General features: G+C 36.3%; 1 pseudogene; it reads left to right on the top strand.

Moving 5' to 3' along the window:
• The first annotated feature begins 3,973 nt into the window (after nucleotides 1–3,973).
• On the top strand, nucleotides 3,974–4,416 carry LOC113175621 (protein cornichon homolog 4-like; annotated as a pseudogene).
• The last annotated feature ends 15,419 nt before the right edge of the window (nucleotides 4,417–19,835 follow it).

Raw genomic sequence — 19,835 nt, 5'->3', positions numbered from 1 at the left:
GGAGGAGAGGAGAGGAGAGGAGAGGAGAGGAGAGGAGAGGAGAAGAGAAAAGAAGAGAAGAGAAGAGAAGAGAAGAGAAGAGAAGAAAAGGAGAGAGGAGAGAGGAGAGAGGAGATAGGAAAGAGGAGAGAGGATAGAGGAGAGAGGAGAGAGAGACAAGGAGCCGGGACAAGACAGTCTTCAAGAACACATCCAAGTTTTCTACTTCCTTCCTGTTCTAAGTCCCCACCTCCTAAAGTTTCTACCACCTCCAAAAGGGCAACCAGCTGGGGACCAAGCTTTTAACACATGACCTTTTGAGGGTATTTCAATTCAAACTCCAATGAAAGATGGAGTTTAAAAGTCCAACATTCTATGTAACCTGCTTCATATTCTGGGATGAATGGAACATACCTATTTTTACATAACTCAGTAAATTTCTGGTACCATTGAGAATGTGTGATATGTTAATACAGGGAATAAAGGAAAGGAATTGATCCCACCCCTCTTATAAAAAAATCAGTACATATCCAATATACAGATTATTGGGTTTTATTGTGATGATTTTATACATGCATGTAATATACTTTGATCATATCCACCATTCCTGCTACCCTCTTGACTTTTTGTGTCAATACTGCAACTGAAGAAAGAGAAGAAACACTAGAGTAAACATAAATGAAAATGAGAATTTTCAGATTCAAGATGAATTGCAGATCATGAGTTATTATATTTCCTCTTAGTATTCCAAGTCTGATGTTAAGGGTGTATAGAAAACCATAGCAAACAAGAAGAAACAGGACTATTGAGGTCTTAGACCCTGCAGGAATAAAGGTGTGTTCACTCTACCAGTTGTTCTGACTGGGGGAGAGAAGACACAGAATGAGAATTGGAAGATAGAAAGTACATGTAACTACACAGTCCTTCTAGAAATGAGGACTGTAAAAATTTGTATATTTTCTCTTTGCTTGTGGCTTATATGTGTGTATTTGTATGTATTGAGCATTTGCTTCCTCTCTCTTTTTATATTTATTAGTTTATACACAAATTGTTATCTTTCAGGTAACAGTATAGTCAATGAGACTGAGTGAATCTGAAGAGTAAATACTATAGTAGTGTTGTATACAGTGACTGGAGTGCTTCTTTCCTTTGTGGGGGAACAGATGAGAACCTCTTCATTTGTCAGGTGGCTTTGTTATGATAGATTTGTTGTCTTATGGAAATTCAAATGTTTGTAAAATGGTGTAACATGTAGGCATAGATAAATAAAATCAAAGGTATGGACAGAGTCCATTATCATTTCATTGCATTTCTGTTCCAAATACACTCCATGTTGGTCTTCTTTGTGTTCTTGGAACTGGACCTTGTATACACTTCTTTGCCATCTGACACAATGTGAGATTGTTGGTACAATGCACTGGAGGGGCCACTGCAATGCAAGGTACTTCTGTTTCTCTCTTTCTTTCTTGTTTTTGGTACTAGGGATTGAACTCAGGTGTGTTTAACCATTGAGCTACATCCCCAACCTTTTTAAAAAACATATATTTTTCTTTAGTTGTGGATGGATGCCATGCCTTTATTTAGTTTATTTTTTAATGTGGTGCTCAGGATCTAAGCCAGTGCCTCACACATGCTCCACCATGAGCTACAATTATAGCAACCCCAATCCTTTTTAATTTTTATTTTGAGACAGTGTTTTTCTGTGTTACTCAGGGCCTGGATAAATTGCTGAGGCTGGCTTTGAACATGTGATACTCCTGCCTCAGCCTCCTAAATTCTGTGATTGCAGTCATGGGCCACCATACTAGGCTAGGGTCCAAGCTTTTAACACATGAGACTTTGGAGGGTATTTCAGTTCCAACCTCCAATGAATGATGAATTTTTAAGAGTCCAACTTCCAGTGGTGTGCGGAGGGATCAAATATAGAAATGACTATATTGATATCTTTATCTGTATTTTTAGTCTCTGCCCTGAGATCCTGAAAAGTCGTTTCTCTCCCTGATCCCTGAAAATAGCTCTTAAACCCCTTGGAATTTCCTGATGGAGATGAAAGGAGAGTCTTTTGTTATCAAAAATAAGCCCCTTTCAGCCATCTGTGTTTATGATAGTAAGATAACTTTTAGAAAAACCTGGTCCCCTCAGGATGGGGGCAGGTTGCCAAAGAACAAATTTTATAAGTAGAAAGTTAAAATCAGGGAGGAAATAGGGCTGAAAGTTGAGTTAATTTAATTTACAGCATTCAATGATTTAATCAATCATAATTACACAGTGAAACCTCCATAACAGCTTTGAAGGAGCTTCTGACTTGATGAATAACAATGTATCCATGTGTGTGTTGGGGTGGTGCCTCTCAAACTCCACCATGGAGACTGGTACCTCTGTGCTCGACACATTTCTCAGCCTCACCCTATGTACATGTTCATTTGGCTATTCACTATGTCCTTTGCAATATCTTTTGTAATAAATAATAAATTGGTTAGTAAACAAAGTTATTTCTCTTGTGAGTCATTTTAGAAAATCACTCTCGAAAATCATCTAATCTGATGGATCTTGGGAATGGAGGATGGGCCTTGGGAATGAGATAGAAATTTAGGGATACTAAGGAAAAAGTCTCTCCAGGAGAAATGTGCCTGTTGGGATGTGGAACAATAACTTGTAAACTGCTCTTGACTTGGAATAAGAAGCTAAAGGGACAGAAAGAGACCAAAATATAAAAATGCACCAAACAATTCCATAAATTACTTTATAACTTTCCAGTTCCATATAAATTTTCTGTAATAGAGCAAAGCAGGAACAAGATTTCAATACAAATACACACTAACCTCATGAAGCTTGGTGCTCACGTTGTTGGATCAATTGCCTGTCCAATCAGCTGAAAACAACACAGAAGACCAGATTCCCTAACGGAAAACCATCTTGCTGAATATTCTCCAATCTTCAAGGAAGACCTTTCCCTTTGGATCATATATTCTACCTTTGTACCCTAATAAAATAACCTGAACTTTATCCCTGGTAGTGCGTCTCTTATTGCTCTTGAGATTGCCCATTTTATTCTCTGAGTGTTCCTATATTCTCTTTTCACTTTCTAATGATGCTCTTCCTCTTTTTGATAAAGTGCAACACATCCTTAAGTCTTTTCTACAGTATGGGCAAAGGTCTGAATGATCTAAGCAGTGATTTCCTCTTCCACTGGAGAGACTTCATTGGACCTCCTTACAGTGACAGAAACTTCAGAAATAGTTGGGTAACTTAAGGAGGCATCTTGTGTATATCAACTGAAGTCATGGGGGGGCATTTTTGCAAGAGTGTGATGTCCACTTAACTTGTGGGGTCTCTGCTAATTCCTTAATGGAATTATAGGACACCCAGAAATATGCAGAGAATTGGAGAATAACTTGGTGTGGAAAACCCAATACATTTGGTATTATAAGTGTTCTGTGGGTTATTATGAAAGAGAACACCTGATTAATTGGAGCATTACAGAACCCTTTCAAACTTCCAGTGGGCCATGATCCATTTTTCCCCAATGAGTTCTCATTGGGGTCCCTATTGTATATTGCTTCTTTTCTTGGCTACCCTGCCTCATCCCAAGAAGTAGTATCTGCTCCCTATATATGCAATTTCTGCATTCTTCAGAAACTTCTTTTAGTAGTTATCCACCTTTTATTAGTTAATTCTTCTTCAGGAATGAATCAATCTATGTTAAATTTTTCTTGTTGAAATGATTTCTGTGGTTTCTGGACTTTGATATAAGCATCTAAACCACAATAACTTAGTACCTTTTGAAGGAGGACACTGAATTGCTTACAGCCTGCAAGAACGTGTAACTGAGGCATTTATTAACTTACTAAAATGGTTAACTTCATCAATAAGGTTTTATAAATATCTTGAGGTTTTTGTGAATTTTAAGTATTTCCTACATGTAAATATGTTATTTTTCAGTTTAATGAAGGAGTGTCAGCAACAGTGGAGGAAGGAAAGGAGAAGGAGAAGGATGGAGGCAGTAGTGTTGTTCTCCTCACTCCACAATTGTTGCACCCCTATTTCCCTCTCAGTCTACTTCAAAATTATATTGTCTGATTTAGATGGTGATGACATTAATGTTAGATCATGTTGCTTAGGATTTCATGGTCATATGATTGTCACTGTATTTTGCTTGTTTCATTGCACTGCTTAATCTTCCCTCTCAAATTACCTGTTGCTACTTGGAATATAGATTGGTTCATTGTGATGCCAAATGGAAACATGGGAATGCATTACAATTCTTATTACACATATAGAGAACAATTTTTCATATCTCTGGTTGTATACATAGAAATACAAAACTGAGGGCAACTGAACTCACACATGAAAGAAGCCATGATCAGGCTTGGTTTCCACTTGCTTTGTTTCTTCATGTATTTTTATGGTATGATTTTAGCTTTGATAAATGACTGAAGCCATAGAAGCTCTGGTTGGAGTTAAGATAGACTTCAGTAGCATATGATCAACCCAAATGGAGTCAAGAGGGCATACACAACTTAACCAGATCAATTTCAAGCAAGGAAATAGAAGACACCATCAAAAGCCTACCAACAAAAAAATCTTGGGACCAGATGGGTTCACAGCTGAGTTCTACAAGACCTACAAGGAAGAAATAATGCCAACACTTCCCAGGTTGCTGGACACCCCCTTACTAGTTTCTCACAAACATGTGTCCAATATAGTAGTTTGTAAAAATGAGTAAACAAGGCCTCTGGCCTTGAGCTGGGTCTTCACACAGAAATCTACATTTCTAAGATAAGAGAAGTTACCATTTGGGCTCTGTGGTAATAGATGGAGGGGAAGGAAATTTTTGTAAAATTTATATATGAGAGTGGAGTGCATTACAATTCTCATTACACATATAGAGCGTATTTTTTCATATCTCTGGTTGTATACATAGTATATTCACACCAATTTGTGTCTTCATACCTGTACTTTGGATATAATGATCATCACATTCCACCATCATCAATAACCCCATGCCCTCTCCCTTCCCCTCCAACCCCTCTGCCCTATCTAGAATTTGTCTATTCTTCCCATGTTCCTGCTTCCTATCTCACTATGAATCAGCCTCCTTATATCAAGGAAAACATTCAGCATTTGTTTTTGGGGATTTGCTAACTTCACTTAGCATTCTCTTCTCTAACTCCATCCATTTATCTGCAGATGCCATGATTTTACTCTCTTTTATTGCTGAGTAATATTGCATTGTGTATATATGCCACATTTTTAATCCATTCATCTATTGAAGGGTATCTAGGTTGGTTGCACAGATTAGATATTGTGTATTGTACCAGCCATTTTTATTTTGAGAAAGGGTCTCACTAAGTTTCTTAGGGCCTGGCTAAGTTGCTGAAGCTGGCCTCAAATTTGCAATCTTCTTGTCTTGACCTTCTAAATTCCTGGTATTACAGGTATATGCCACTGTGCCCAGCATCATGAAGTACTTTCTATTACTATAAATAAATAATTATTCTAGTTGAAGACTCATTTATTTTCAACACTACTTTTACAAATAAATTCTTGTGGTTCATTTTAGGGAAAAGGTGAATCATTAAAATGAATTTTAAGTTTAAATTGGGTAATATATATTTCATAAAGCTGCATTTCCATCCAACCAATTTACATAAATTTAAGGCATTAAAATTTGAGATGGTGTTCTGATGGTCTAGGAATTGTTAATAACATCTGCTCATCATCACTCACTTAACTTTTTAAAGATAATATTTATTAAATGAGGCATTTTTCAGAATCATTAATTTATTTAATCTTCACTAGGACTCTATGAGGGAGATGCACTATTTTATAAGTGGAGAAATAGAGGCATAATTAATCTAACTTTCCAATGATTAAAAATTTACATGATAGAATTTGGATTTATATTGAGATTTCTTAACTCTACCCCTCCTTCCCTCTACCAAATTATCTTTCCTAATACATATAATGATGCTTTAAACTATTCAATTATTATGTGTTGGGAACAATGTAGACAAAATTTCCTAAAGAGTTAAACTTTTACAAGACACAGAAAGTACATAATTAACTGGTCCAACAACCTTAACCTCTATATTTAGGCTAGACACTTGGGATTCCTTGCTATTCCTAGAAAAATAGCACACAACATGCTGTCTTTATATGGAATGAATTCTCTGCTTGGAACTGTTTTTGCTTTATTTTTCTCCATATGAAGTCCTGCTATCAGGCTCAATCTCTTCTGGGTGTTCTTCCTTAACCATTCTTATCTAGGTCTATCCTTTCCACTCCTGAAATAAACTGATTTAGCCTTGGTACTGTAGTAATGGAAATACACATCTTATGTGAGAGCATGTGTCCCAGGGGGTATTTCTTTTGCTATGTCAGTGTCTACACAAAAGGAGAACTCTCCATCTCTTATTTTTCTCCCCCAAACCCAATACAGTGACTAGAATATAATAAGGTTTCAAAAAATGTAGTTATTCTTAGTGTATGAAAATCATGGTAGTCATTACTATATGTAGGTTCTATTTAGTATTAAAAACATAATTTTATCTCAATACACATCCTTATGAAAACATTGAATAATTATTTTTTATAGATTTTTGCAGATCATTTGAAGCTCAGAATGATTTAGTAATTTGCTAAAGTTCATATTGTCCTGTGGACATTTTTCCCTGTAATGAAAAATTATTCAAAACCATGATTTTTAAAAACAAATATTTATTTTTTAGTTGTAGGGGGACAAAATACCTTTATTTATTTATTTATTTATTTATTCATTCATTTATTTATTTAGATTCAAACGGTGTATAAATTCTTATTTTTTCATGTGTACAGATTGCAGGATCACATTGGTTATACAGCCACGTTTATACATACTGCCATACTAGTGTCTGTTGTATTCTACTGCCCTTCCTATCCCTGCGTCCCCTCCCCTCCCATCACCTCTCTCTATCCCATCTATTATAACACATTTCTCTCTCTCCCTCCTTTTTTCTTCCCCCTCACACCATCTTATATGTAATTTTGTATAACAATGAGGGTCCCCTCAATCATTAGGGATTGGCTAACTTCACTTAGCATAATCTGCTCTAATGCCACCCATTTCCCTGCAAATGCCATGATTTTGTTATTTTTTACTGCTGAGTAATATTCCATTGTGTATAAATGTTGCATTTTTTTATCCATTCATCTATTGAAGTGCATATAGGTTGGTTCCACAGTCTAGCTATTGTGAATTATGCTGCTATGAACACTGATGTAGCTGTATCCCAGTAGTATGCTCTTTTTAGGTCTTTTCAGTATAGTCCAAGAAGGGGGAATAGCTGGGTCAAATGGTGGTTCCATTCCCAGCTTTCCAAGGAATCTCCATACTGCTTTCCAAATTGGCTGCACCAATTTGAAGTCCCACAAGGAATGTACAAGTGTAACCTTTTCCCCACATCCTTGCCAGCACTTGTTATTGTTTGACTTCATAATGGCTGCCATTCTTACTGGAGTGAGATGGTATCTTAGAGTGGTTTTAATTTGCATTTCTCTGATTGCTAGAGATGGTAAGAATTTTTTTGTGTAATTGTTGATAGATTGTGTATCCTCCTCTGAGAAATGTCTGTTAGGATCCTTGGCCCATTTGTTGATTGAGTTATTTGTTTTCTTGTTGTTTAACTTTTTGAATTCTTCGTATACTCTGGAGATTAGTGCTCTATCTGAAGTGTGAGGGGTAAAAATTTGTTCCTAGGATGTAGGTTCCCTATTTACCTCACTTATTATTTCTCTTGATGAGAAAAAAAACTTTTTAATTTGAATATGTCCCATTTGTTGATTCTTGATTTTAACTCTTGTCCTTTAGATGTCCTATTAAGGAATTTGGAGCTCGACTCCACTAGATGGAGATTAGGACCAATTTTTTTCTTCTATCAGACACAGAGTTTCTGGTTTGGTTCTGAGCTCCTTGATCCATTTTGAGTTAACTTTTGTGCGTGTTGAGAGAAAGGGATTCACTTTCATTTTGTTGCATATGGATTTCCAGTTCTCCCAGCACCATTTGTTGAAGATGCTCTATTGCATGGTTTTAGCACCTTTGTCTAATATAAGGTAATTGTAGTTTTGTGGATTGGTCTCTGTGTCCTCTATTCTGTACCATTGGTCTACCTGCCTGTTTTGGTACCAGTACCATGTTATTTTTGTTACTATTGCTCTGTAGTATAGTTTAAAATCTGGTATTGCTATATCTCCTGTTTCACTCTTCCTTCTTAGAATTGCTTTGCTATTCTGGGTTTTTTATTTTTCCAGATGAATTTCATGATTGCTTTATCTATTTCTACAAGAAATGCCGTTGAGATTTTAATTGACATTGCATTAAACCTATAGAGTACTTTTGGTAATATTGCCATTTTAATGATGTTAGTTCTGCCTATCCATAAACAGGGTATATCTTTCCATCTTCTAAGGTCTTCTTCTGTTTCTCTCTTTAGGGTTCTGTAGTTTTCATTGTATAAGTCTTTCACCTCTTGTATTAGGTTGATTCCCAAGTATTTTATTTATTTTTTGATGATATTGTGAATGGGGTGGTTGTCTTCCTTTTCATTTCAGAGCATTTGTCACTGATATACAGGAATACCTTTGATTTATGGGTGTTGATTTTATATCCTGCGACTTTTCTGTATTCATTTACTAGCTCTAGAAGTTTCATGGTAGAACCTTTTGAGTCTTCTAGGTATAGGATCATGTCAGCCACAAATAGTGCTAATTTAAGTTCTTCTTTTCCTATCTTTATGCCTTTAACTTATTTCATCTGTCTAATTGCTCTGGCCAGTGTTTTGAGAACTATGTTGAATAGAAGTGGTGAGAGAGGGCATTCCTGTCTTGTTCCAGATTTTAGAGGGAATGCCTTCAATTTTTCTCTGTTTAAAATGAAGCTAGCCTGAGGCTTAGCATAGATAGCTTTTACAATGTTGAGGTAAGATCCTGTTATCCCTAGTTTTTCTAGTGTTTTGAACATAAAGGAATGTTGTACTTTGTCAAATGCTTTTTCTGTATCTATCGAGATGATCATATGGTTCATATCTTTAAGTCTATTGATGTGGTGAATAACATTTATTGATTTCCTTATATTGAACCAGCCTTGCATCCCAGGTATGAATCCTACTTGATCATGGTGCACAATTTTTGGATATGTTTTTGTATCCAATTTGCCAGCATTTTGTTGAGGATTTTTGCATCTAAGTTTATTAGAGATATTGGTCTGTAGTTTTCTTTCTTTGAAGTGTCTTTGTCTGGTTTTGGAATCAGGGTGACGTTGGCCTGATAGAATGAATTTGGAAGAGCTTCCTCTTTTTCTATTTCCTGAAATAACTTGAAAAGTATTGGTATTAGTTCTTCTTTAAAGGTTTTGTAAAACTCTGCTGTATACTTATCCAGTCCTGGGATTTTCTTGGTTGGTAGTCTTTTGATGGCTTCTTCTATTTCCTCCACTGATAATGGTCTGTTTAAGTTGTGTGTATCCTCCTGACTCAATCTGGGCAAATCATGACTTAAGAAATTTATCGATGTCTTCACTATCTTCTATTTTATTGGAATATAAAGTTTCAAAATAATTTCAAATTATCTTCTGATTTCTGTAGTGTCTGTGTCTGTGGTATTGCCTTTTTCATCCCGTATGCTAGTAATTTGAGTTCTCTCTCTTCTTCTCTTCTTTAGCATGGCTAAGGGGCTGTCGATCTTATTTATTTTTTCAAAGAACCAACTTTTAGTTTTGTCAATATTTTCAGTTGTTTCTTTTGTTTCAATTTCATTGATTTCAGCTCTGATTTGAATTATTTCTTGCCTTCTGCTACATTTGCTATTGTTTTGCTCTTCTTTTTCTAGGGTTTTGAGATGAAGTGTGAGATCATTTATTTGTTGCTTTTTTTCTTTTTCGTTTTTTTTTTTTTTTTTTTTTTGTGGACTGAACTCCAAGCACTGAATTTTCCTCTTAGAACTGCTTTTATTGTGTCCCATAGATTTGAATATGTTGTGTCTGTGTTTTCATTTCTCTCTAAGAATTTTTCAATTTTCTCCTTGATGTCTTCTGTAACCCATTGATCATTCAGTAACATATTGTTTATTCTCCAAGTGATGTAGGATTTTTCCTTCCTTCTTTTATCATTGACTTCCAGTTTCATTCCATTATGATCAGATCAGATGCATGGTATTATCTCTACTCCTTTATAATTTCTAAGAGTTTCCCTATGGCATAATATATTGTCTATTTTTGAGAAGGATCCATGTGCTTCTGAGAAGAAAGTATATCTGCTTGATGATGGTTGATATATTCTATATATGTCACTTAAGTCTATGTTATTAATTGTGTTATTGAGTTTTATAGTTTCTTTATTCAACTTTTGTTTGCAAGATCTGTCCAATGGTGAGAGAGGTGTGTTGAAGTGACACATAATTATTGTGTTGTGGTCTATTTGTCTCTTGAACTTGAGGAGAGTTTGTTTTATGAACGTAGCAGCACCATTGTTTGGGGCATATATATTGATAATTGTTATGTCTTGTTGGTTCCTTTTAACAGTATATAGTGTCCTTCTTTATCCCTTTTGATTAATTTAGGATTGAAGTCGATTTTATTTTATATGAGTGTGGCCACCCCTGCTTGCTTCCGAGGTCCATGTGAGTGGCATGATTTTTCCCAATCTTTCACCTTCAGCCTGTGTATGTCTTTTCCTATCAGATGAGTCTCCTGAAGGCAGCATATTGTTGGATCTGTTTTTTTAATCCAGGTTAACATCCTATGTTGCTTAAGTGGTGAGTTTAAGCCATTAACATTTAGGGTTACTATTGATGTATGGTTTGTTCTTCCAGTCATGTTTGTTTGTTTGTTTGTTTATTTATTTTTAATTTGGTTTGTTTTTCCCTCTTGGATTAGTTCCCTGCCTTTACTAAGGTACTTCCCACTGTTGGTTTTGGTTGTTGTTTTTCATTTCCTCTTTGTGTAGTGTTTTGCCCACAATTCTTTCAGTGCTGGTTTTCTGGCTGCAAATTTTTTTAACTTTTGTTTATCTTGAAAGATTTTTATTTCATCGTCAAAACTGAAGCTTAATTTTGCTGGATACAATATTCTTGGTTGGCACCCATTATCTTTCAGCGTTTGAAATATGTTGTTCCAGGATCTTCTGCTTTCAGTATCTGTGATGAAAATTCAGCCATTAACCTAATTGGTTTACCCCTGAATCTAATCTGCCTCCTTTCTCTTGTAGCTTTTAATATTCTCGCCTTTTTCTGTATGTTGTATATCTTCATAATAATGTGTCTTGTGGTTTTGTACATTCGGTGTCTGTAGGCTTCTAGGATTTGGACATCTGTTTCATTTTTAATGTCTGGAAAGTTTTCTAAAATTATTTCATTTAAAAGATTGCTCATTCCTTTTGTTTTGACCTATATACCTTCCTCTATCCCAATGCCTCTTAAGTTTGTTTTTTTTTATGATATCTCATATCTCTTGGATGTTTTGCTAATGGTTTCTTACCAGCCTTTCTGAGTTGACTAGACTCTTTCAAGATGATATATATTTGTCTTCATTGTCTGATGTTCTAACTTCTACGTGATCTTATCTACCTGTAATACTCTCATTTGAGTTTTTAATTTGGTTTATAATTTCCTTCATTTCTAAGATTTCTGTTTGATTTTTAATGACCTCTATCTCCTGGTAGAGTTGTTCTTTTGCTTCTTGAATTTGTTTATGTAATTCATTGTTGAAGTGATCTTTCATTGTTTGCATTTGCTGTCTTATGACCTCTTTAAGATTCCATTCCCATCTGAATCAGGTATACCTTGTGTTCTTTATCTGACTATTTCTCTGATGCCTCTAGGTTCTCCTGTAAATTTAAGCTGTCCCGCCTTTTTTGTGTTCCTTTTTTCCTTGTTTTTTCATGATGCTTGCGCTACTTTTCAGCTCTGTTTGACTGCTGTGTTACTATTTTTTCCTATAAATTTGTTTTGGTTTTGTATAGCTCCAGGATCTCTCCTTTGTGATGGGAGACAATGTCTAGAGATGTTGGGTTTTATTGTAATTTAAAGTAAATTCATTTGTTTCATAAAAGGCATATGGATTCTGATGGCATATAGGGAACTGCGGTTTGGTCTTAGGACTTTAGGTTTATGTCGGGTGATGTGATGGTATGGGGGTTAGTATATCTTAGCTACCTTGGAAGATTGCTGTACTGAAGGAGGATCTTAACAGGAGAATGGACCAGCATATTTGGGGGTAGCTATGGACTTGGGAGCACTATAGACAGCCTTGGAACATTCAACTATTTGCATTTAGTAAATTACATGTAATAGAAGTCGTAATGCTTGGGAGGAAAGGTAGGAGAAGGGGAGGAAGAAATCAATAAAGAGAGAGAGAAAAAATAAGTAGAAAAACAGAAAAGGAAAAATAAAAATTAGAAAAGAAAATAAAAGAAAAATGCACTCTTATAATTCTATTATCTTCTCTTCCATAGGTAGAGCTGTGCTTTCCCGGCCACGTTTCTGCCCTCAAGATGCAGAAAACCATCCATGTGAGGTGGCTTTTCCTCCCCAGCTGGGCAACTCTCCAATCCACATTGCCCAGGGCTGCTCCTGGTCCCCAAACCTGCTGTGTCTCCTGCCAGCCAGGCCCCACTAACTGGTGGCATTTTCCACAGACTAGCTACACTCTGGGCCTGCAGCCTCCTGGATGTGTTGCTCTCTTGAATGACTGGGTATTCTTTCTGTTTTCCATTCACCCAAGCCCCAAGGTTGTGGAATGTGGGAGTTGGGAACCACCCAGAGAGCTGGCGAGAAAGGTTTCGTTTTTTTGTCCCTGGTGGGAGGGGGAGTTGGAGGTCAGGTGCCTTTCCTGTTTCCCTCGGCTCCGATAATCATGCCCACGGAGAGCTGGGGAGAGATTTTTGAGTTTTCCCAGCTGTATGGATATGGTGGGCTGAGGGTCACACACCTGTTGTTGCTGAATTTTCTGTAAAGCAATCCCATCTACCGAACTCTGATGATGTCAGTTCTCTGCTATGGTGGATGCCAGTTTCCTTGCCTGGGTGCTGGATGGGAAGGGTGGGTCTGAGCTGTTTCTCTCCTAAGTCTCAATCTCAGATCTTGGTCTCCTGGCCTGTGGAGGTGCAGCTGACATCTCCTCACAGGATCTGAAGTTTTGTTTCTCTAGGCCTCTTGTGGATCACCATAGCAATGAGTCACCTCCAGCTGCGGCAGGGTGTTGATCAACCAGCCAGTACCTCCACACATGGGGTGGCTCCGATTCACTCTTGTCTGAGCACCCTGCAGCTTCTGAGATGTTCAAACTCCTCCCCTACGTTTCATTGTAGCCCAACTTCATTGAATGTTCCTGACAAGACAGCATCCAGACATTCTGAACTGGCTCTCTGCCAGTGCATCAGAGCAGATCATGGGAGTGCCATCTCCCCACCCGCTGCCATGTTGAATTCCCCCTATTTATTTATTTATGTGGTGTTGAAGATCGAACCCAGAGCGTCACATGTGCTAGACGAGTGCTCTACTGCTTAGTCACAACCCCAGTCCTCAAAACCATGATTTTTTACTAATATGAAATTCTATGGTATGGACCTGCTGTAATTTAATCTCTTATTTATTGTTGGAAAGTACTTGCTTAGTCTGCTCTTACTGGGAATTTGGTTGATTAAAATACTCTTGTTATAAGAAAGTACAGTAAACAATTTAAGCCTATATATGTGTGCTTCAGTTTTCTTTCAGAAATTTATAAATTATAAGAGTACTTACCTCAAAGAATTATAGCATCAGATAAAATGCTTTGCTGTTGCCAGTGAATATCTGATACGGTACAGATACCTTGTTGTTAGTGCAGTTGTGGCTATTGGAAGTTCCACAATTCACAAGGGCTTATAGACTAATTAAATAAATAAATGGAAATCTGCCTAATAACCTTTTTTGGGAAAAGGATTTCACATCATGGCCCAATGAACCCTAAGGTGTTGTATCCAGGAGCCATCTTGAGAAAAAAAACAAACAAACTATAGTCTGATTTTGGACTACTGTAGGGGTCAGAAACCCTCTGCACATTCCTATCTCAGGGACTTCACAGACTTTTCACTGCAGTGGCTCAGTGGGTAACTGTCTCCTGAACCAAACTTGGTCCAGGAGAGTGACTGACTCAAGCCCTCTAGCTTCCCTGTAGGGGATGGATGTTGCAAGATGGAGAGAAATGAAGGACACTGTCCTCAAGTACCAGGAGATTAGGGAGCTTGCATTCTAAGACCAGGAACTTGTTCAGTTGTGGGCAGATTCCCACCAGTGACAGGACTGAAGGCAGTAACCTACTACCAGTCCCTCCCAGCACCACACACAGTTCTTTCCCTGTTTATGGGGAAAGAACATAGTGGTTCCACTGTTGTCCTGCCCACAGGGGCCTGATGGGGTAATTTGGAACAAGCCCTGCTTCAGCTGTTGTCTTGCCTCTGAGTTGCTTAGTCTAGGGAGGTCCAGAAAAAACTTTACCCTGTGCTGACCATGTCCCACTCTCAGCCACTGCTGCAAGCACTTCAGCTGAAGGAGTTTGGAGTTGGGGAGAAAGGTGCTGACCACCACCCTACCCCTGGGTTCACACAGCCAAGGGAGGCCCTGAGAGAAATTTTGCCTGGCTCTGGCCATATATTACTCTTGCTTGCTCCGTGGTGGGCACAAGAGCTGAAGGAACTTATTGGGGGGTAAAAGCCTCACCCATTGCCTTATTCCTAGGTGTGCACACCTGAAGGTCCCAAGGTACCACTCCTTGGCTAGCACTCCCTCCTAGCAGCAGAGAGAAATACAACAGTTCCTGCTGCCACCACACCTATTGGTTTCTAACTGCTGTCACCCCAGCACCTTGTCTGACCACTTCTGTCATGACTGAGTGAGCTCCATAGAGAGGATGGTGTAGTTTGTGCTATTGCCTTTTCCTATGAAGTCCCTGAGTTTCCAACACTGATAAGTCACAGAGCACTCACTATTATAGGTATAGCCATTGCCAAGGGTACTGTCAAGTATTAAAACCAATATCATCAGCTCTTGACTGATATCAGGAATATTGGTCCATAGTTTTCTTTCCTTTTTGGTTTTGGTATCAAGGTGATACTGGTTTAATTGGATGAATTTGGGAATGTTCCTCCAATTTTTAATACACAGAAAAATTTGAGAAGGCTTGACATTAGTTCTTCTTTACAGGTCTGGTATAATTCAGCTGACAATCCATCTGGTCCTGGGGAATCCTTTGTTAGATGGCTTTATATTAAACCTTTAATCTTATTGCTTGTTTTTGGTCTGTTTAGATTTTCTATTCCCCAGTGGTTCAATTTAGGTAGATCTTATGTGTCTATAAATTTGTCAGTATCTTATAGGTTTTCCACTTTATTGGAATAAAAATTTTTGTAATAAATCCTAACGATCCTCTGAATTTCAGAAATGTCTGTGATGATATCTCCCTTCTCATCTTTGATTTTGTTGATTTGGGTCTTCTTTCTCTTTTGGTTAATTTAACTAAGGGCTAATTAATTTTGTTTATCTTTTCAAAGAACCAATTCTTTGTTATGTTGTAATTATTATTATTATTATTATTATTATTATTGTACTGGGGATTGAAGTCAGGGTCACGTGCCTACTGAGCCATATCCTCAGCCCTATTTCATATTTTTTTTATTTAGAGACAAGGTCTCACTGAGTTGCTTAGCACCCTGCTTTTGCTGATGCTGGCTTTGAACTCATGATCCTCCTGCCTCAGCCTCCTGAGTCACTGGGATTACAGAAGTACACCACTGTGTACAGCTCAGTTCATTAATTTTGACTCTGATGTTTACTATTGGGATTAGTTCATTCTTTATTTTCTAGGGCTCTGAGATGTAAAATGGGCAATGAGCTAAACAGACTTTTCTATAAAGAAGACATGCAAATGACTAAAATACATATGAAAATATTGAACATTATTAGCATTTGAAGATGCAAATCAAAGCTACCCTGAAATTTCATCTCATCCCAGTTAGAATGGCAAACATCAAGAATGTAAATAATAATAAATTCTGGCAAGGATATGGGAGGAAAGGAACAATTATTCATTGTTGGTGGGACTACAAATTAATACAACCACTATGGATATCAGTATGGAGTTTTCTCAAGAGATTGGAAGGGAAGCACCACATGACTTAGCTAATCTATTCCTTGGCATTTATATAATCAGTATACTATAGTGATACATGCATTTCATTGTTTTTGGTAGCACAATGGTAACTAAGTTATGAAACTAGCCTAGGTATCTATCACAGATGAATGGGTAAAGAAAATTTGACATATAATACACAATGGAGTTCTACTTAGCCATAAAAAGAATGAAATTCTGTCATTTGCTGGTATATGTATAGAACTTGAGAACATGAAATGAAATAAACCAGATTCAGAAAATCAAGAGTGGAATGTTTTCTCTCATATGCAGAGGGTAGAGAGAAAAAAGAAAGAAAAAGTGAGAATCTCATAAAAAATAGAAGGGAGATCAGTAATGTAGAGGGGAGGGAGGAGGAAAGGGAATAGAAAAGAACTGGGGAATGAAATTGACCAAATTATGGTATCTGCATATATGAACATATCACCATGAATACTACTTTTATGTATAATTATAATGCAGTGTTTCAGACAGCTTTTTTGCTGCTGTGACTAAAAGACTTGACCAGAACAATTTTAGAAGAGAAAAAGTTTATTTAAGGCTTCATGGTTTCAGAGGTCTCAGTCCATTGATGCTCACGGTGAGGCAGGATATGGCAGCAGAAAAGTGTGGTGGATAAAAGCAGCTCAAATTATGATCAGAATGCAGAGAGAGAGAGGGAGAGCGCTATTTGCAAATACAAATATATACCCAAAGCCTTGCCCCCAATGACCCACCTCCTTCAGCCACATTCCTCCTGCTCCAATTACCACTCAGTTAATCCTATCAGGGGATTAATTCACTGGTTGGGTTAAGTTGCTTACAACCCAATCATCTTCTGAACCCTCTCTTCTTGTCTCACATGTGAGCTATTGGAGGACACCTCACATCCAGATTATAACATGTACTAATTAAAAGATATATAAATAAATAGAAAGGATATCAGTAGATTAGAGGGAGAGAAACAAGGGGAGGAGGAATGAAAGGGGAAGGGAAAATACTGGAGAATAATATGGAACAAATTATGTTATGTACATATATGAGTATGTAACAATAAAATCCACTATTATATATAGTTATAATGTACCAATAAAACAAAATAGGTTTCATTGAACCTCATTTTAATTTTCTAATAAAGAGAATCAAACATTATCAATACAGTAAACCTGTCAAGTTATAAAGATAAACAAAAAGGGAACAAAAAATATTTAAAACAACTGGAAGAAAATCAACAAAATGACAGGAGGAAATCCTTACCTATCAACAATAATCTTGAGTATAAATGGACTAATCTTTCCATTGAAAATATATAGGCTAGCAGAATGAATAAAAACATGGAACCCAACAATATACTCCCCATAAGAAACTCAGCTCATCAATAAAGACACACAGACTGAAAAAGAAAGGGTAGAAAATGACATTCTAAGCAAATGGAAAGTTAAACGAGGAGCAGTAGCAATAACTATATCTGATAAAATAGACTTTAGGACAAAAACTACAAGAAGAGACAAAGAAGATCATTATATAATGATGACCGTTCATTATTGTTTATGGTAGCACAATTCATAGTAGCTAAGTTGTGAAACTAGCCTAGGTATCCTTCATCTTTTTATTTTTTTCCATATATTTGTTAGTCATTTGATGCCTTCTTTATAGAAAAGTCTGTTTAGCTCATTGCCCATTTTATATCTCAAAGCCCTAGAAAAGAAAGATGACCCTTCATCATTATATAGTGACCTTCTTTGTCTCTTCTTATAGTTTTTGTCCTAAAGTCTATTTTGTAAGATAATATAATAATTCAACAGATCATATAATCATTATAAATCTGTATGCACCTCATATTGGAGCACCTAGTGTTACCAAATATATGCTATTAGACTTAAATGAGAGATGGACTCCAACCTAGTAATCAGAGTACTTCAACACATCACTTTTGTCAATAGATCATCCAAACAAAAAAAGCAAAACAAAACAAAAAAAAAAACAACAACAGGACTTTGTTGTTTGGGGTTGTGGCTCAGTGGCAGAGCACATGCCTCACACATGAGGCACTGGGTTTGATCCTCAGTACCACATAAAAATAAATAAAACAAAAAAAGATATTGTGTCTATGTATAAATAAAAAATATTAAAAGCAAAACAACAATAACAACAACAAATATCAGGTTAAACTATGTTGTAGACCAAATGTACATAACAGACATGTATAAATCATCCCATTAAACAGCTACAGAATACACATTCTTTTCATTGGCACATGGAACTTGATCTAGAATGGATTATATATTAGGCCATAATACAAGTTTTAACAAATTAAAAAATGGAATCATATGTTTCTTGATTATAATGGAATAAAACTAGAAGTCAACAGAAAAGAAAATTTGAGCTGGGTGGTGCATGCCTGTAATCCCTGCAGCTTAGGAGGCTAAACCAGGAGGATAACAAGTTCAAATCCAGGCTCAGCAACTTAGTGAGGCCATAGGCAACTTATCAAGACACTGTCACAAAATAAAAAATAAAGAATGAATTGGGATGTAGTTCAGTGGTTAAGTGTCCTTGGGTACACACACACACACACACACACACACACACACACACACAAATATATATATATATATATATATATATATATATATATATATGAAATTATACAACTGCATGGAGACTGAATAACACACTTTTGAATGAACAAAATATCGTTGAGGAAACACAAAGGTTAATTTTTTTGAAAGAACAGAACATACCAAAACTTATGGAATATAGCAAATGCAGTACTAAAAATGAAGTTTATAGCAATAAATGACTATATAAAAATAGAAATATCTCAAACAAACGACCTAATGATGCATCTTAGTGATTCAGAAAAGCAAGAAAAGCCAAACTCCAAATTAGTAGAAGGAAAGAAGATCCTAAAAGATTAGAGCAGAAATAGATGAAATATAGAAAAAAGTCCAATAGAGATGATCAATGAAACAAAGAGTTGGTGTTTGAAAACATAAATTAAGTTGACAAACCTTTAGGTAGGCCTACGAAGGCCTATATGATATATGATTCAACATATACGAATCAATAAGTAACATAGCACATTAACAAAATTAAGGATAAAAAAACCACACGATCATCTCAATAGATACAGCAAAAGCATTTTAAAAGATATAAAAAATTGTACTCTATATGTGTCATAAGAATTGTAATGCATTCCGCTATCATGTATTTAAAAAATAAAATCACTAAAAAATTATTTTAAAAATTCAAAGACTCCACCAAAAGTATAGTAGAATTGGTTAATGAATTTAGTGAGTAGCAACAGACATCAACAAAATCAAGTAACAAAAATCAATAACATTTTTATACATAGAATAAACTTGCTGAAAATAAATAATAAAGCAATCCCATTCACAATAGCAAAAACCCCAAAGCAAACAAATAAATAGGAATAGGAATAAAATTAAGCAAGGAAATGAAATTTCTCTACAATGAAAAGTACAAAATAATGATGAGAGAAAATGAAAATGACACAAAAAAGTAGAAATACCTCCAATGTTCATGAATTGGAAGAATTAATACTGTGAAAATACTCATACTACTCAAAACAATCTGCAGATTCATTTCAGTCACCATCAAAATACCAATGATATTCCTCACAAAACTAGAAACATCAGTCCTAAAATTCATA

Source organism: Urocitellus parryii, chromosome 8 (genome assembly GCF_045843805.1).
Source record: "Urocitellus parryii isolate mUroPar1 chromosome 8, mUroPar1.hap1, whole genome shotgun sequence".
Taxonomy (NCBI): domain Eukaryota; kingdom Metazoa; phylum Chordata; class Mammalia; order Rodentia; family Sciuridae; genus Urocitellus; species Urocitellus parryii.
This window is presented reverse-complemented; position numbering and strand designations above follow the sequence as displayed.